Source organism: Rhinolophus sinicus, chromosome 3 (assembly GCF_057876585.1).
Source record: "Rhinolophus sinicus isolate RSI-liver-muscle chromosome 3, RSI-T2T, whole genome shotgun sequence".
NCBI classification, from domain to species: domain Eukaryota; kingdom Metazoa; phylum Chordata; class Mammalia; order Chiroptera; family Rhinolophidae; genus Rhinolophus; species Rhinolophus sinicus.
This window is the reverse complement of record NC_142503.1, coordinates 167,978,274-167,995,063: the sequence shown is the minus strand read 5'-3', so window position 1 is coordinate 167,995,063 and position 16,790 is coordinate 167,978,274. Positions and strand designations below refer to the sequence as shown.

Below are 16,790 nucleotides of genomic sequence, written 5' to 3'. Positions count from 1 at the left end.
ACTCTGGAATTAACTGATAATAGTGTTTGTAACACAGCCAAAACTTAACACTGCCTCGATGACCTCTAATTTTTGACCTGGAAAAGTAATTAAAGGAGCCAGTTTTGTTTTACCAAGGCATGTTATATTTTTCTGACCTCTGAATACAAACATTTTGAGTTTGAAGACTGAAACAAAATTTAGACTTCTTGGCATTAGAAAAGAAAGTTAGGTGTTTGTTTGAGGGTAAAAAGGGGTAGGGGTAGTTCCTGTCAAAATGTTTCCTGGCTGAGGAATCAGAGACTCTCTTGGATCTAAAATAGTAATAATAAATATTTATTTCAAGATTTAATTATAAATTGACAGAAAATATGTGAAATGTTTCCTTGTAGTTTTCACATTTAAAATTAAACATTCCTCAAACTTAATACACACCCGTGTCTAACACTCACTATTCCAGTAGGTTCAAAGCTAAAAATGTAATTCAGGAAAAGAAAGACAACATTCCAGAGGTCAAGGAAAAATTCAGGACTTAATAATCAAATAACTTTGCTTATAGTAAGAATTACTGAGGATGATATGCAAAACAAATGGCTTTAAAGGGATTCAACAGGGAAAGGATATTCTTTTCAACAAATGGTATTGGAACAATTGGATATCTATGTGTAAAATGATGAACTTGGACCCATATCTCATACCATACACAAAAGTTAACACATATCAAAGGCCTAAATGTAGGAGCTAAACATAGCAGGAAATCTTCATGGCCTTTGGTTAGGTAAAGGTGTGTTAGATATGACACTAAAAGTATGATCCGTGAAAGAAAAAAATTGGTAAGCTGAACTTCATGAAAATTCAATATGTTATGCTTCAAAAGACACCATTAAAAAATGAAACTATAAACCACATGCTGGGAGAAAATACTGACAAGTTATATATCTAATAAAGAACTGGGGGGTGGCTGGATGGCTCAGTTGGTTAGCGCGCAAGCTCTTAACAACAATGTTGCCGGTTCAATTCCCACATGGGATGGTGGGAATTGTGCGCCTCCTGCAACTAAAGATTGAAAATGGCAACTGGACTTGGAGCTGAGCTGCGCCCTCCACAACTAGATTGAAGGACAACTTGGAGGTGATGGGCCATGGAGAAGCACCCTGTTCCCCAATAAAAAATTTAAAAAAAAAACCACACAATTGGTATCTAGGATATATAAAGAACTCTTATAACTCATAAAGACAAATGACCAAATTTTAAAATAGGCAAAAGATCTGAATAAACATTTCTATAAAGATATTAGAATGATTAATAAGGATATAAAAAGATGCTCAATGTCATTAGTCATTAGGGAAATGCAAATTAAAGCCACAGGGGGACATCACTTTCATCCACTGGAATGGTTACAATCAAAATGACAGGTGATACTATCTTTGGACCATCCACATGCCTGGACAAAGGGCAACAGCTTCTCAGAAATTTTGTTTTATTTTGGGAATTGGAAACATTTTGCATCTTTTCAAAAGCTAAACAGAAGTCCACCCACCTCCTCCTGACCGCTACCCCTACACGCCACCCACATTAAATTTAAAAAAAAAAAAAAAAAAAAAAGACAGGTAGCAATAAATGTTACTGAGGATATGGAAAAATGGGAACCCTCATGTTGCTGGGAATGTTAAATGAAACAGTTTCTATACCTATTCCTAGGTATACACCCAAGAGAAATGAAAACGTACGTCCACACAAGGATTTACATGTGAATGTTCATAGCAACATAATGCCCCAAATGTGGAAACAATCCGAAAGTCTATCAACTGATGAATGGTTAAGATACATAACAGATAAAATGCAGTATATGCATATTATTCAGTAACAACAAAAAACAAATACTGATATATGATACAATATGAAACTTAAAAACACAGAAGAAGCCAAACACAAAAGACCTCATCTTGTATGGTTACATTTATGTGAAATGTCTAAACAGATAAAAAGGAGACAAAAAGGAGGTAAAAATGGTTTTCTGGTCTGGGGATCAGAAATAGGAATTAACTAACTATAAACTGGCATAACGGATCTTTTGGGGATGGCGGAACAGTTCTAACACTGTACTGTGGGCAGGCTCAGTACAAAAGAAAAATTCAAAACGCAGGATTTTTTTCCCGTTCTTCTGTGATGGCTCTAGACCTGCCACGGCACTTTGATTTGCTGTTCCACGTTGTGCTCGCTCAGGCACAAGGACACTCCACAGGCATGCAGGGCACACACGCGGGCAGTCCTGACCTTCCTCTGTCCACAGCCCTGCCGGGGTGCTGGCAGCAGCAGTAACAGAGCAGGAACAGGGAGTAGGTGCTGAGAACCTGTCTAGAGAGGCAGGTCCAGGTGGCTCCACGCCCCTGAAATATGCCACAATGGCCCATCAGACTTTACTTACAGAACACAAATTCAAAACTAAAATTATTAAGAATTTCAAGATGATGACCACAGAGCATTCAACTCCAATCACAGAGGCCCCTTCTGAGCATGGGGCGCCGCGAGACTGCACTGGTCATACAGACGTGAAGCAGGACTTGACTGCGGTAAGGGCTGCACAACTTGGCTTATGTATCAAAATTCACTGAATTGTACACTCTACATGAGTGAACTCTATGGGATATAAATTGTACCTCAATAAATGCTGAGTTTTTTTTAATGGCTTTAAGACTTTGGTGGCAGCACACGAAATAAAATTTACTAAATGGGTAAAGCATCAAAAAGAGTGCATGTGTCTGTATTTTACGTCTCCTCTGATAAAGCAATTGTATCTCTGAAAGGCACACATCAGGTCAGAAGATAGGGTTTTCCTTTTGAATGTATAAATCGACAACTCTTTGCAGTAGAATAGGGTGATTCCTGAGGTAATGAGTTCACCTTATAACTAGAAATGGCCTTTTACATGCTAGGGCTTTCTAAACAGACAGTCGGACCCAATAAATTGCATTGGGATTAAAGTCCACAATCAAGATCAAATCTCTATCAAATACCTCCTCTTACACTGAACAACTGCAAGTGTTAAATTGTTTCGTACTGAGCCTGCTCTGACTCAGGGAACCGGAAACCTATACATCTATGTTGGTGTTTCTGTGATAACGTGATATAAGTGTTCTTGAAAGACCTCACATGCTGCCAAAATGCATGCTTTAAAATTATGTGTAAAATTGGATTGATGGAGTCCACACAAAACCTACACAAACCTCATAATCAGAGCACTAACAAAAACATTAACAATCCTCCCAAAAGTATTAGCATAGTTTATTTTAAAAGATTGGTTAAATTCCAAATAAATAGATAATACAGTAAATGTAAGTTTTATGATAAAGGAAGAAAAAAAGTGAATGTAATTAGAAGGGAAGGAGTTGTAAGATAGCAGTAAGGTTGCCAAGTTATAAAAACAAGGGCAAAATGTACAAAAACTGGGGAGAATTCCAAAAATAGCACTTCCAAGAGAGAGTGCATGGCAAAACTAAGCCAACAGAAAGAACACGGCGAGAATGGACATTGTGTACAGTACTTTATTCATTCTTCTATGCCTTGCTGCATTCAGCTGTATAATGTATCTGTATTTCTGAGTTCAGCTGCTATTACTCGGTGATGTAACACATTCACCCGCTGGGGAAAACCATGTGCAAACCAAAATGACTTTCACATTACATAGATATCATTCCCTATTTACTATTCACATGTGAGCTAATTTGTGGTACAGATATGTGTTCTAGAAACAAGCAATGTAACAGGACAGATTGTATTTGATCTACTGTCTGCTTCAATTTGTGTCCCAATTGTCAGCTCTTTCTCTGACCCATTCCCTGGCTTGCTTGACTCAAGATGCCCAGCGCTGGACCCTTTCAGTGATCACATTATGGAAGTCTCTTTGAGATTATTTGTCTCTCTCTATATGGGTTTAGTATTTTATTTTGAGTGTGTGTGGGGGGTGCTGTTTGTAAGGATGGTTTTACAACACAGCAGGGATTTAATATATACTTCTATTTCTTAATTTTTAAAGTAGGTAAATGAATACTTCATTTTTTTTCTCAAATTCAAAAACATCTGTTAATTTTTTTTTATATCTCTAGATAGAAAAAATACTTCCCTACATTGATCTCTACCACAGTTTTGCTATTTTCAAGACATGGAATACAATTTTTTTTAAAAACAGGCACTAAATATGAATAGTTCTTTTCTGCTGGGACAAACTTAGTAATATAAATGTTTGTACAAATTGTAAACTATGTCTATGTGACATACCAATAAAGTAACAAAGCTAATATCCCCGTTTTTTTAAAGCTACTATTATTTTCCAGAAATTTCATTACAGTTACAAAGATTGAAATAAATGTTTTTAGCTTAGAAAAATCTACTGGCAAACAAGTTTTCATCATTAAAAAGATGCAAACTATTGAATCAATGAAAGGTAAAACACTGTTTCCTGAAACAAAGATTTTTGTTTTACTTTTAAATTTTCTTCTATCTCTTTTAAAGTGGAAGTCATTACATTTATTAGTGATCACGTGCCTGTCAGATGTTAAAAATCATTTAGCCTCAAATGGGCCTTAGAAACATGTCTACTCTTCAATCCAGGGATTTTGCTAACAAAATAATTGGAAAATTGAGCAACAATCTACTGTGTTTTCCTGAAAATAAGACCTAGCTGGACCATCAGCTATAATGAATCTTTTAGAGCAAAAATTAATATAAGACCCGGTATCATATCATATCATATCATATCATATCATATCATATCATATATTATATAGACCTGGTCTCATATAATAGTAAAATAAGACCGGGTCTTATATTAATTTTTGCTTCAAAAGATGCATTAGAACTGATGGTCCGGCTAGGTCTCATTTTCGGGAAACACGGTATTTATAAAAACAACAAATGAAAAATGACCTAAATGTCCACTAGAGAACTGATTAAAATTATGATATGGAATACTTTAAATGATGCTATGGATAAATATGGGGAAAATATAGTAAGTTAAAAGAGGTAAGAAAACAGTACAGCGTTAAGTATTTTTGTAAAATCCACACTATACATGAAAACAGGAAAAGGTCTAGAAGGCTATTTACCAAGGCTATCCCAGTAGTTGTCAAAGTGTAGCCCCCAATCAGCAGAATCAGCATCACTAGAGAAGTTGTTAGAAAGGAAAATTCTGGGGCCTCACTCCAGTCCTATTGATCAGAAACCCGGCCTAGAGGGAGGATACGGCAACCTATGCTTTAGTAAACCCTCCAGGTGGTGCTGGTGCATATCAAAGTTTGAGGACTATTACTCTAAATGCTCATTGGGATTAAGATCTCTTTGAGACTCTGATGAAAATTATGAACTTTCTCCCACAAAAGTGCACATTTGGACAAATGCTCTATTTTACATATATTTCAAAGACAAAGATAGGGCAGAGGGTAAAATATATCTATTGAGCCCTATGACTCTTTACCTACAACAAATAACACATACTTATTGCATATAAATTGCCAAAATTAAATTGAGAAAAATGAAAGAAAACTGTAAACCAAGTCCTCAAGTCTGGCATGCCAATATTTCTTTTGATTTGTCTTCACTTTTTCAGATTCCAATGCTGACACAAAATCTCCTGGGTTTAACTTTCCAAACTTCTGAACTTTATAGAGTTTATAAATTGAACTAGTAGCCTTTGGAAATGGCGAATTCTCACATGATCAGTATTCCATTTGACTATCAATCTGTACTTCCTGGTTTTAAGAGAAAAACTTTTTAGAGAAGTTCAAAGATTTAAAAACTTTTTTTAACAATATGAATGTTTTAGAAACAACGGGGCATAGAACTCACATATCCTAGGATTTAAGCAGATCCCTGATTTCCTTTTACCTTATAGTGAAAACTAGTATCAAACTACAGAGACTTCAAGTTATAGCTTCATAAAAAAACAAAGATTAAAAATTAAAAGATTTAAGCAATCGGTAATCATCGAATTTTATTTTTTCAAATCAACTGCAGGTTTCTGTGGTAACATATGCATCTCCTGTGATAATGAATGTTAACCATATAAAAACATTAATGTTATTCTAAGAAAAATATTCCAACGCTTTTTAAAAAATCCTATATGCACACCTGCTATTCTCCTATCAATCTGAGCAGGAAACCATTTCTCTTCTACATCATGAGCAATAGAAAAGTACTTATTAAAACATTAATCACAGTCCATTATATTCTGACTCACTGCCAAAAGTTCCCATTACATCACTGAAAATATCTATTAACCAAAACCTGCTTCTGACAAGTTACAGGAGTCTAGTGTTTAGAATTTAGTAATGTAAAAGTCAGTTTAAAAAGAACAGTTACACAATTGATTTTGCAGTGGCAGCAAAAATGATTAATTTTTTTCCGACATTTATTACCAAAAGGTTGATTTAACTGGTGTTTCTACTGTAAAATTATTTTAAAATTATTTCAAATTTCACCTAGCATTATTAAACACATTTACTATGAAAGTATTAAATACAGACGACTAGTTAAAGAATTTCAAAATGTGCTGAATATATCACTGTATATAAAACTATATTATCTTGTGTAAATATGGGTCTTGTTTAGAGCTGTGTCTCACAGGAAATTGTAGCAAATGAAAACCATCCCGTTTTTCCACTCCCACTCTTCAGGATTTATGTTTTTACATTTAAAACCAGTTATATAGAGAAACAAAAAAACATGGTAACATTACCTTCAAATCAGAATACTAACTACTTTGGGCATTCTTATCAAATGTTAAAATAACTGAATATTATTAGAAGCAAAGCTTAAATATATTTTGATTCTGTACCAGCAGAACAAACTATCTAGTTTTCACTTGTTGGATTTTTGTTTGAGGACTGGTGATACTGGCTTCTTCCAAACCAGGAAGAGGGGGGTTGACATTTAGGTAATAAAGTGCTAACAAAACGCATAGGGGATATGGGTATTATTTCCTGAGAATAGAGACCACTTATGACTTATTAGGATTTTGCATATTGGAAAAAAACAATAACTCAATAGTCAAAACGTGAGTAATTTTTCTTCTGTTTACTTATATTTTCAAAGTTTTTCTGTAATGAATATATATTACCTTTATAATGGGGAAAACTCAATGAACTTATTTATTTTAATAGAAGCTGTTTAAAAAGCTACATGTGACTCCACTGACTGGGAGAAACTCTTAGAGAAAAAAAAGCATGCTTGTCTTCTTAACACATTACATAGTACATATCTTCTTTCAAATTTAAATTTTTATAATCTCTATTCTTTCTGAAAATACGAGTGAATGACAATTTCTAATAGCCTGTATAAAATCTAATGTTTCTTATCCCAGATGCTTAATTTAATTGGAAAATACATGGTAGAAGGATTTACAGAAATTAAAAGCATGATATATCTTAGCTAATAAGGAGACAGAAAAAGAAAACAGACCTAGGTTACAATCATAGAATATGATAACTATAAATTATCAGGGTTCTTTAACCCAAGAGCCAACATGTTTTACATTTGAAAGGTTAAGAGAGTCACCAAGTTACACATGTCTAATAATTTCCTAACAACTCAATCTCCAGATTATTTTTCTTTTTTTTAAACTTTAGTCTCTTTAAGAGGAAACACAATTTTGACATACCTAAAGAAAATAAAGTTATCTCTATTTGTAAGTGGTTTTTAAGAGAATATGAATCTTTCAGGGCACACCTCCAAATAGTTACCTGAATCCTAGCCTGTGAACCTGAGTTCCTGCCAAGAAAATGAAGAATTAATGAGTGACTGTACACTTCATAGTACCTTCAACTAATGGGCTAGCCAACATATAATCAAAAGAGACTTCTATTGCTGATGTTTTTAAAGACCCTCACTTCATACAAGAACAGACATATTATCCTCAATGTGAATATAAATCTTTAAGTGATTAATTTTTGTTCTACATTTTATTGTTAAAATCATTATTTACAAAACTTGAAACTACCTCTAAAAACACTTAACATTTTCCATTAAGTTTTCCTCAGAACAATTACAAGCAAAAGATAAATGACAAAGACCTACTAGCATACTCATCTCACTTACGTCTTCCTTTAACAAGAATTCCTTGATTACTACTTCAGCTATACAACACTAACTAGGAAATAATCCTCCCTGTTATATGTGTAAATTATATATATTGGTATTTATCCATAAATTTGGATAGAAAACAAACTACAGGGTAAAATTATTCTTAATAAGCTTTTAACAATCATTACACTTAATAAAAAGTAGAGACACAGAAATAGAAACACTACGTAGATTAAAAACAATTTTGAAAAAGAATCAACTCATATAGATCATGTAGGACAATTAAATCCATTTGTTTTTATATTAAAGTAACTTTGGCCGGAAAATACAATTTGACAGTGAGAAATTATGAGATTATGATATGAGAAAATACGAGATTATGATAATCTCATAAGAAAATAAACAAAACCAGTCAACAAAGTTAAGATGAATTTAAACTTTCAAAATGAGTTGAAGTTCAATATTTACAGAGCTTACTACATATTAGCAATATTCCAGTAACAAATGTTAACTCCAGTGGTAGCATTTGTCACTCAAATAGCTAACATTTATATAGTACTTAACATGTGTCAGATATTTTTCTAAGGGTTTATTATTTATTAACTCTTCTAATCCTTACAATTCTATGAGATAAGCACTAATATTATCTACACTTTTGAAAATGAAGAAACTAAAACACAGAAAGATTAGTTAACCGCGCAGGGTATTAAAACTAGTTAATGAAAAACCCGATATTTAAGCCCAGGCAGTCTAGCTCCTGAGTATGTTCTCTTTTTTCTGGGGGGGGGGGGGGGGGGGGAACAGGACTTTATTGGGGAACAGTGTGTACTTCCAGGCCTTTTATTTTCCAAGTCAAGTTGTTGTCCTTTCAATCTTAGTTGTGGAGGGCGCAGCTCATCACCAGGTCCAGTTTCTAGTCGCAGGGGGCACAGCTCACCATCCCTTGCAGGACTCGAACCGGCAACCTTGTGGTTGAGAGCCCACTAGCCCATGTGGGAATCGAACCGGCAGCCTTCAGAGTTAGGAGCATGGAGCTCTAACCGCCTGAGCCACCGGGCCAGCCCCTGAGTATATTCTCTTAATCCCTACACTAAATGGTTAATGTGATCAACTTTAAATAGTTTGGTATTATTACATCTTACGAGTATGTTTGATAAATTAACTAGGAATACATGACATTATTCCTATTGGCAATTTATCATCCTGGTGATATTCATTAATTGAATAATTTTTATCAGGTGGAGGCAGTATATAATCCTACCAACTACAAGGCATTCCTTTTGTCTATATTAACTAGCCTCCATTCTTGCCCATTCAAAAATAAACTCATTCAACAAAAGTCTACCTCCATGAACCCTTCCCTTGTCTCTAAAGCCGTATTTGACCTCTACCTCTCCCTTGCTCCATAAAACACTCTTTGCCATTAAAACAACAATAACAGCTAACATTTATTGAATTTTTCTAAGTATTAAAAGTACTACGCCTCAAGTACTATAAATTAAATTATATAATCAAAACAATCCTGAGAGACCAACTCTATTATCATCTCCATTTTACAAATAAGAAAAGTGAGGTTCAGAGAGGAGAAGTTCTCATAACTAAGGAACAAAACTTGGATTGAAAGGCAGATATGTTTAACACTGTGCTAAACACAGTGACACTATGGGAGCATATTGCATTGTGCCCTACTTATTTAGACACCATCGTATCCCTCAACTCTATATCAAGAGTTCTTTGATTACGAAAACCATGTCTTATATACATTTATTCCCTAAAAACAAATTGGATTTACTGAACATCTAATGAATAAATGGATGAATAGACAGATAATTACTACAAAAGCTGCATATCTAATGAAAAAATACATGTAACAGATTGGCAATTCTCAAACTTTTTGGCCTTAGGACCTCGTTACACTCTTAAAAATTACTGAGGATTCCCAAAGAGCTTTTGTTTGGTGAATTATATCTACCTATATTTTCTATATTAAGAACTAAAACCAAAAAAATTAGAAAATATTTATTATAGTTGACCAATGAAGAACAAAGGTTTAAACTATGTGGGTCCACTTATACATGAATTTTTTTCAATAAATACTGTAAGTGTATTTTTTTCTACCTTATGGTTTTCCTTAACATTTTTCCTAACATTAGCTTCCTTTATTGTAAGAATATAGTATAGTATATAATACTTATAACATACAAAAAAATGTGTTAATAGACTTTATGTTACCAGTAAGACTTCCAGGTCAACAGTAGGCTACTAATGGCTAAGTTTGGGGGAAGTCAAAAGACTTTCTATTGCACGGGGGATCGGTGTCCCTAACCCCCACATTGTTCAAGGTCAACTGTAATTCATTTTAAAATAACAAGAAAAGCCCATTACATGTTAACAGACACTTCTCCCAAGAAGACACACAAACGGCTAACAGATATATGAAAAAATGCTCAACTTCACTAGCTATTAGGGAAATGCACATCAAAGCCACAATGAGATACTACCTCATGCCTATTAGGATGGCTGTTATCAACAAGACAAGTGCTAACGAGTGTTGGAGAGGTTGTAGAGAAAAAAGAACCCTCATGTACTATTGGTAGGAATGTAAATTGTTACAGCCACTATGAAAAATGGTATGGATGTTCCTCAAAAATTAAGACTAGAATTACCAGATGACCCAGCAATCTCTCTTTTGGGTATCTACCCAAAAAATCTGAAAATGTTTATCTGTAAAGATAAATGTACCCCTATTTCATTGCAGCATTATTCACGGTGGCCAAGACATGGAAACAACCAAAGTGTCCTTCAACAGATAATTTGATAAAGAAGATGTGGTACATATATACAATGGAATAGCACTCAGCTATAAGAAAAGATGAAATACAGTGGTACCTCGGTTTTCGAACATCTCCATTGACGAACATTTCAGTTTATGAACGCCGTAAATTTTATGGATCTATGGTATCATTAGACAGTAAAATTCATTCTAAATATGCAGTTTTAGGGGTTGATTTTAAAGGTTGGGAACAGATTAATCCATTTTGCATTACTTCCTATGGGGAAACCGCACCTCAGTTTTCGAATGTTTCAGAACTCGAATGGTCTTCCGGAATGGATTATGTTCAAAAACCGAGGTACCACTGTATTGCCATTTGCAACAACATAGATGGATCTTGAGATTATAGTGCTAAGCGAAATAAATCAGACAGAAAAAATCGAGAATCACATGATTTCACTCATATGTGGGATATAAAACTAAAAGCAACAAAAACTCATAGACACAGACAACAGTTTAGTGGTTACCAGAGGGTAAGGAAGGAGGGGATGATAGAGGAGGGTAAAGGGAATCAAATACATGGTGATGGAAGGAGAACTGACTCTGGGTGGTGAACACACAATGCAATATATACATGATGTATTATAGAATTGTATACTTGAAACATATATAATTTTGCTAAACAATGTCACCCCAATAAATAAAATAAAAAATAAAACTAATAAAAAGCAAAAGAATAATGAAATCACCTGAAGAATGATACAATAGTAGTTAAATAAATCACTATTATATCAATTCTGTTTTCTTGCCCAAATTATTGCATCTTCTTTTTTTGTATCATCTCTTAAGAGGATATGACAATATCCTAAATGAATTTTTGTAAACTCAAAAATCAGTGAGTTACCAATATATTCTATATACTCTTACGTGTACAATTCAATGATTTTTAGTAAATTTAGAGTTGTGCAACCATCAACACAACCCAATTTTAGAACACTTACATCACCTCAAAATAGATCCCTGATGCCCATTTACAATCATTCAAGTATATAATTTTAAGGACAGAAAAGCAATATTACATTCTCATCCAGTCAGTCATTAAACAAGATGGATTTCATTCCACAGAATATGGGACAAGAACTTTGACTATCAGTTTTGATAAAACAATGTGTGTCAACATTTTTTTATGTTTGTGTACCATAATTTACTTGTTATAGCTTTTAAGTGTATAAATGCTATAGGCAGGTAGGTGCATATACAAAGGTATTGGAAAAGAAGATGATGCAGAAATGAACAATTAATGAAATTAGTCATTCTAACTTGTGTTTATAAATCTAAAAATGAGAACCTTTTGTAATTACAGGAAAATAAGAGATGGTGGTCCTCTCTTCAAATTACAAGGCATCAAAGTTTTTAATCTTGACAATGCAAATGTAAAAAAAGAGATAATAATAAGCTCAAACGTATTGATCTGTTTGCATTTTGATGCTACAAATGTAAGCAGAGTAGTGATAAGCTAGAATCTATTAGAGATACATTTGAAAACTGTACTCAATTATTTAAAGATAGGTATGTTCCATGTTTATGTATGACCATTGATCAGTGGTTAGTTGCACTCTAAAGACGTTGTCAATTTTATGTATATATACCGTCTAAACCAAGAACATATGGAATAAAAATATGATTGTGCTATGTTTAAAACGCTACTGAATTTTCTACTACAGTTGTATTCCATTATTCATTTATTCTTACATCTGAAAATTACCCTTAAAATTATAAAAAATAACAAGGATCTGTTAAATGTAGATCATAAATGGGAATGACTATTTTTCCTGATAAAAAGAGGGTTAGAAACAGATGAAATTCCATAAAGTATTATGATAAAAGAAAATCAGAGGAAATTACCTATGCCCATACATAATTTCCCTTAGACCTCAAAAGTATGTTTCCTAGTCTTTAGATTTGAGTAGTAACTACATCTACTACTGTGTGCCCTGTCTTTAAAGCAACATTTCTCAAACTTTTCTTACCATAATTAGCATATATACTTTATATGTAAACCTACTACAAATGTGTATACACACACATACCTAAAACAAGAATTTCACAAAACAATACTTACTAAGTACAATGGCCTTGGCTGGTTTATTTTCTATTTTATTCCATTTTTTAAAATACTAAATATAATCCACAATCTGAAAACACTAATGATATAGCCTTTTGATATAACATTTTAAAACAGTAGGTGTAAGTTGAAGTTAAGATGGTATTGGATAAATTATGTGTAACAAATAAATAAAAACTACCAAGACCAGTAGACAAGCTCAAGAAACAGATGGAAGTGGCAGAGTCAACATCATGTTATAAATGTTAATTTCAACCAAATAAGAAGATAAAGGTAAGCCTTCTTAAGAAAGAATGGCAGATTCTTGGAAAAGTACCAAAGAGTGCCAAGAAATACCCTCCTGCTGTTGACTCATTTGCTGTTCAAATATGTCTTATAAATGAGAAGACTCCAATCTCTCAATTATCAAGTCCAAGCCACTGAATCTTTCTTCCTCGTCTCTGGGATAAAGGAGTGGAAATAAGAGAATGAAATTATTGTTTCTGCCTCCCTAACTTTCATTCTTTCTAAGTTTGAGGTAAAACTCAAGACAAAAAACATACAGGTTGACTAAATTTTCTCTAGATCTAAAGACAGCTATCACTCCTTGGCAGAATATTTTTAAAAGATTTAGAAAGTAGCAATGCCACAAGCCCAGAATGTAGCCCACCACAAATTAGCAAAGCAGACAAATTGCATGCAGGGCAAACAGGACAGGAGAGATTAAGCTATCAACAAAAACAGCACTGTAATGCCATCGACACTGGGTAAAGAGGTTCAAGAAAGTGAAAGGTAACAAATGGTAAGATTCTATTTTGTTTTCATATCTATTAACCCCAGAAAAGGTAAGATGATATTAGAGTTGGATGAGGTAGGCAAGATACAGATGAAATCTGAAGAAATTTCAGAAAAATTTGAAGGGAAAAAAAAGGGCAATCATTATGAGAAATCTAAAGAAACACAATCATTGTATGTGTGTAGCTTAACTGAAAATAATATTTATATATTTACCATGGAAATCGTGAATACTGATTCAATTTTTAAAGTATGATGTAACTCTACTGGGAGATAATAGGGCAAGTGAAATAAGGTTAGGGAAGGAATCTCTAACGGCTAAATCTTCATCTCTTACATTAGGATGTCACGAGACAGGTCTAAAATTAGAAATCAAGAAGCTACAGTATAATTGTGTTATTTTGAAATAGATGATAAATACTATGACCAAAACCTAAGATTTAAAAGCTGGGCAGAGTCAACAAAGTTGGGTTGAGGCATGTAGAATCCAAGAATGGCAAAGGGCTTTAAAAAATTACCTGAAATAGCATTTTGCTCTTAGTCAAATAAATGTCAAAGCTACATAAAACCAATCAGTATCTTCTAGCAAACTGAAATATCTCAGCAGTAAGAGCCAATAAGCTGGTCATCTGATCCATATTTTACCATTTTATCGGCAATTTTCCTTTCAAAAAACGGTATTCCCTTCAAAAATCCTTCATCAATTAAAAAAATGATTACCAATCATGCTTTCCCAAAACATAGCCATTTGTTTTCCAGATTAAATAATCACAATTCTTTTAACCTACGTATGTAGTATCTAATTCCTGACCATTACATATTTTTGTTGCCTTTTTTTTCAAATCTCTCTAAGTCTTCACATTCTTCTGAAAGCAATATGACCAAATATAATGGAGAATTTATTTTTATGACGAAATTGACAAGATATTTTGTTGTTATAGAACCATATGGCATATGATCCCATCCTCAAGGCCAACTATTAGCAGGCAGTTGCATACCTAGCACATTGGATAGCCAGAGAATATCATATTTTTACCACACATGCTCCTATGTACAATGAAATTTTCTGTAATAATCATAAAATGAAAAATAGTAACAATGCAGAAAAGATATGCAGATAGTGAGATTTTTCATTTATTGGACTTTGCACACATAATTATGCCAGTAAAAAATGTTAATGAAAAATAAAATTTATGCCACAAAAAAGGGGAAAGTAACAGATTAAAATACCCATTAATTACATTAATTTAATTTTTGAAAACAGGAATATGTAAGTACGTAAATAGACTGTCACATTATAGCATCTGTTTTGAGCTTTTCTGCAAATTTGTCAGTGAATTCACTAGAATTGTTCTCTTTTGCATATTCATGCTCAATAGGTAATAAATCCAGATTTGTCAATTTACCTTTCTTTGCTCATAATCAACTCAAGAATATTTTTTTTTTTGTTAATTTTAATTTCAACTTTCCTTCCTGAAGCAAAATATATCGAACAGCTAGGAAATATCTTAATGATAAGGATGAGTTTGACAGAGTTTCAAAAAATATCTATTTCACAATATATTCCAGAAATTGCAATACTGTTCATGTCTTTCTTTAGAATTGATTCTAGCAACTTTCAGATATCCCCCAGTTGACAACTTGAAACACAAATGAGTGCTCCAAGAACTTAAAGTTCTATTCATAGCTCAGGAATATACAGTACCACAGCGGAGTGGGAAATAGAAATTTTACCAAAAGGAGTCGAATAGATTCTAAAACCTTACAAACTTACTCTTGAGCAAGGCTAAATGTAGCTGAGTTTGCGGGTATTGGGGGTGGGGGAATAGAGTCTGAGGCAGTTTCTGAATGAACTTCTGTGTACAATACAATGTTATTAAAGAACAAAAATAAAGATGTGCTAATTGGAAGCTTACATATATGCTATTAAGTTCAAAAGTAATGACAGCAATTGTTTAGAACTTGGACCAAAAAAGATTTTTTCAGGAAGGAGTATTTGAAAACCGACATTGTTTAGAATTGCTAGCACATGGTGATAAAAAACAGACTAACTTTTAATTGGCTTTATTATTTTTTAAATTCTCTACAGACAATGCAACTCCTTATTTCCTGCTCCTGGGACAGACCACTGCTACACTCTGCCCTTGCTACATCTCTGCAATCAGGTTATCTTTCCCTATGCTCCAACCCAACAGCTTGTGAGACACCGTGCCCAACATAACCTATTTTACACACACACACACACACACACACACACACACACACACCACAGAACGGAGACTGAGAACTTGGCTCACACTTAGAGTAGAATAATTTTCTTTTCTTTTTTTGTGAGAACATCAAGAAAGTTGCTATATAATTGAATACACAGTCCTTAAATATACTGCTTGCAACCATAATAATCTGAAAACCTAATAAAAATAAAGCCCATTCAGATTTTGAAAGCTCTGGATATGGCAAGGTCATATGGTACAGCAAAGAAAAATTATTTTAAGAAACTAAGAATCTGGTCCTAACTTTGCACTAACCAGAGATGTGACTATGAGAACAAGAGTTGTTTTTTTCTCCTGCCTCCCCTATAGTGATCTCATGAGTTAAGTCTTCTGTAAAAGAAGAGTTGCATTGTTATCTCAAAAGTTTCTTTTTTCCCAGCTCTTGCAGTCTCTTTAGAAACATATTTTTTAATAATAATAGTTGATAAATAATTGAATTTATAAACAACTGGAACTACTATGCTGCCTCAAAGAACCCCTCCCCCCGTTTCTGTCATCGCAGTAAATGGTAGCTTTGTCACTCAGGTATAACCCTAGGAGCAACTTTTTCATACTCCCTACATCCAAGCCATTAAAAATTGTTACTTTGCCACCAAAATTATATCCATAATCTGGCCACTTTCTCAGTGCTACACTGCCACCATCTTATCTAAGCCACTACCATCTTAACCAGGACCACCTGAGAGTTTTCTTGCTTTCACCCCACCACTGATTCTCCCATAAAAGATCTTTCTAAATGTAAGTCATATAACACACCTTTGTCCAAAACTCGCCTTTGACTTCTCATCTT

General features: G+C 33.7%; 1 protein-coding gene across 2 annotated transcripts in view; it reads right to left on the bottom strand.

Annotated features, from left to right (window-relative positions):
- Window positions 1-16,790, bottom strand: part of MNAT1 (MNAT1 component of CDK activating kinase) — a 176,542-nt gene that overhangs the window by 30,656 nt on the left and 129,096 nt on the right. The window lies entirely within an intron of this gene.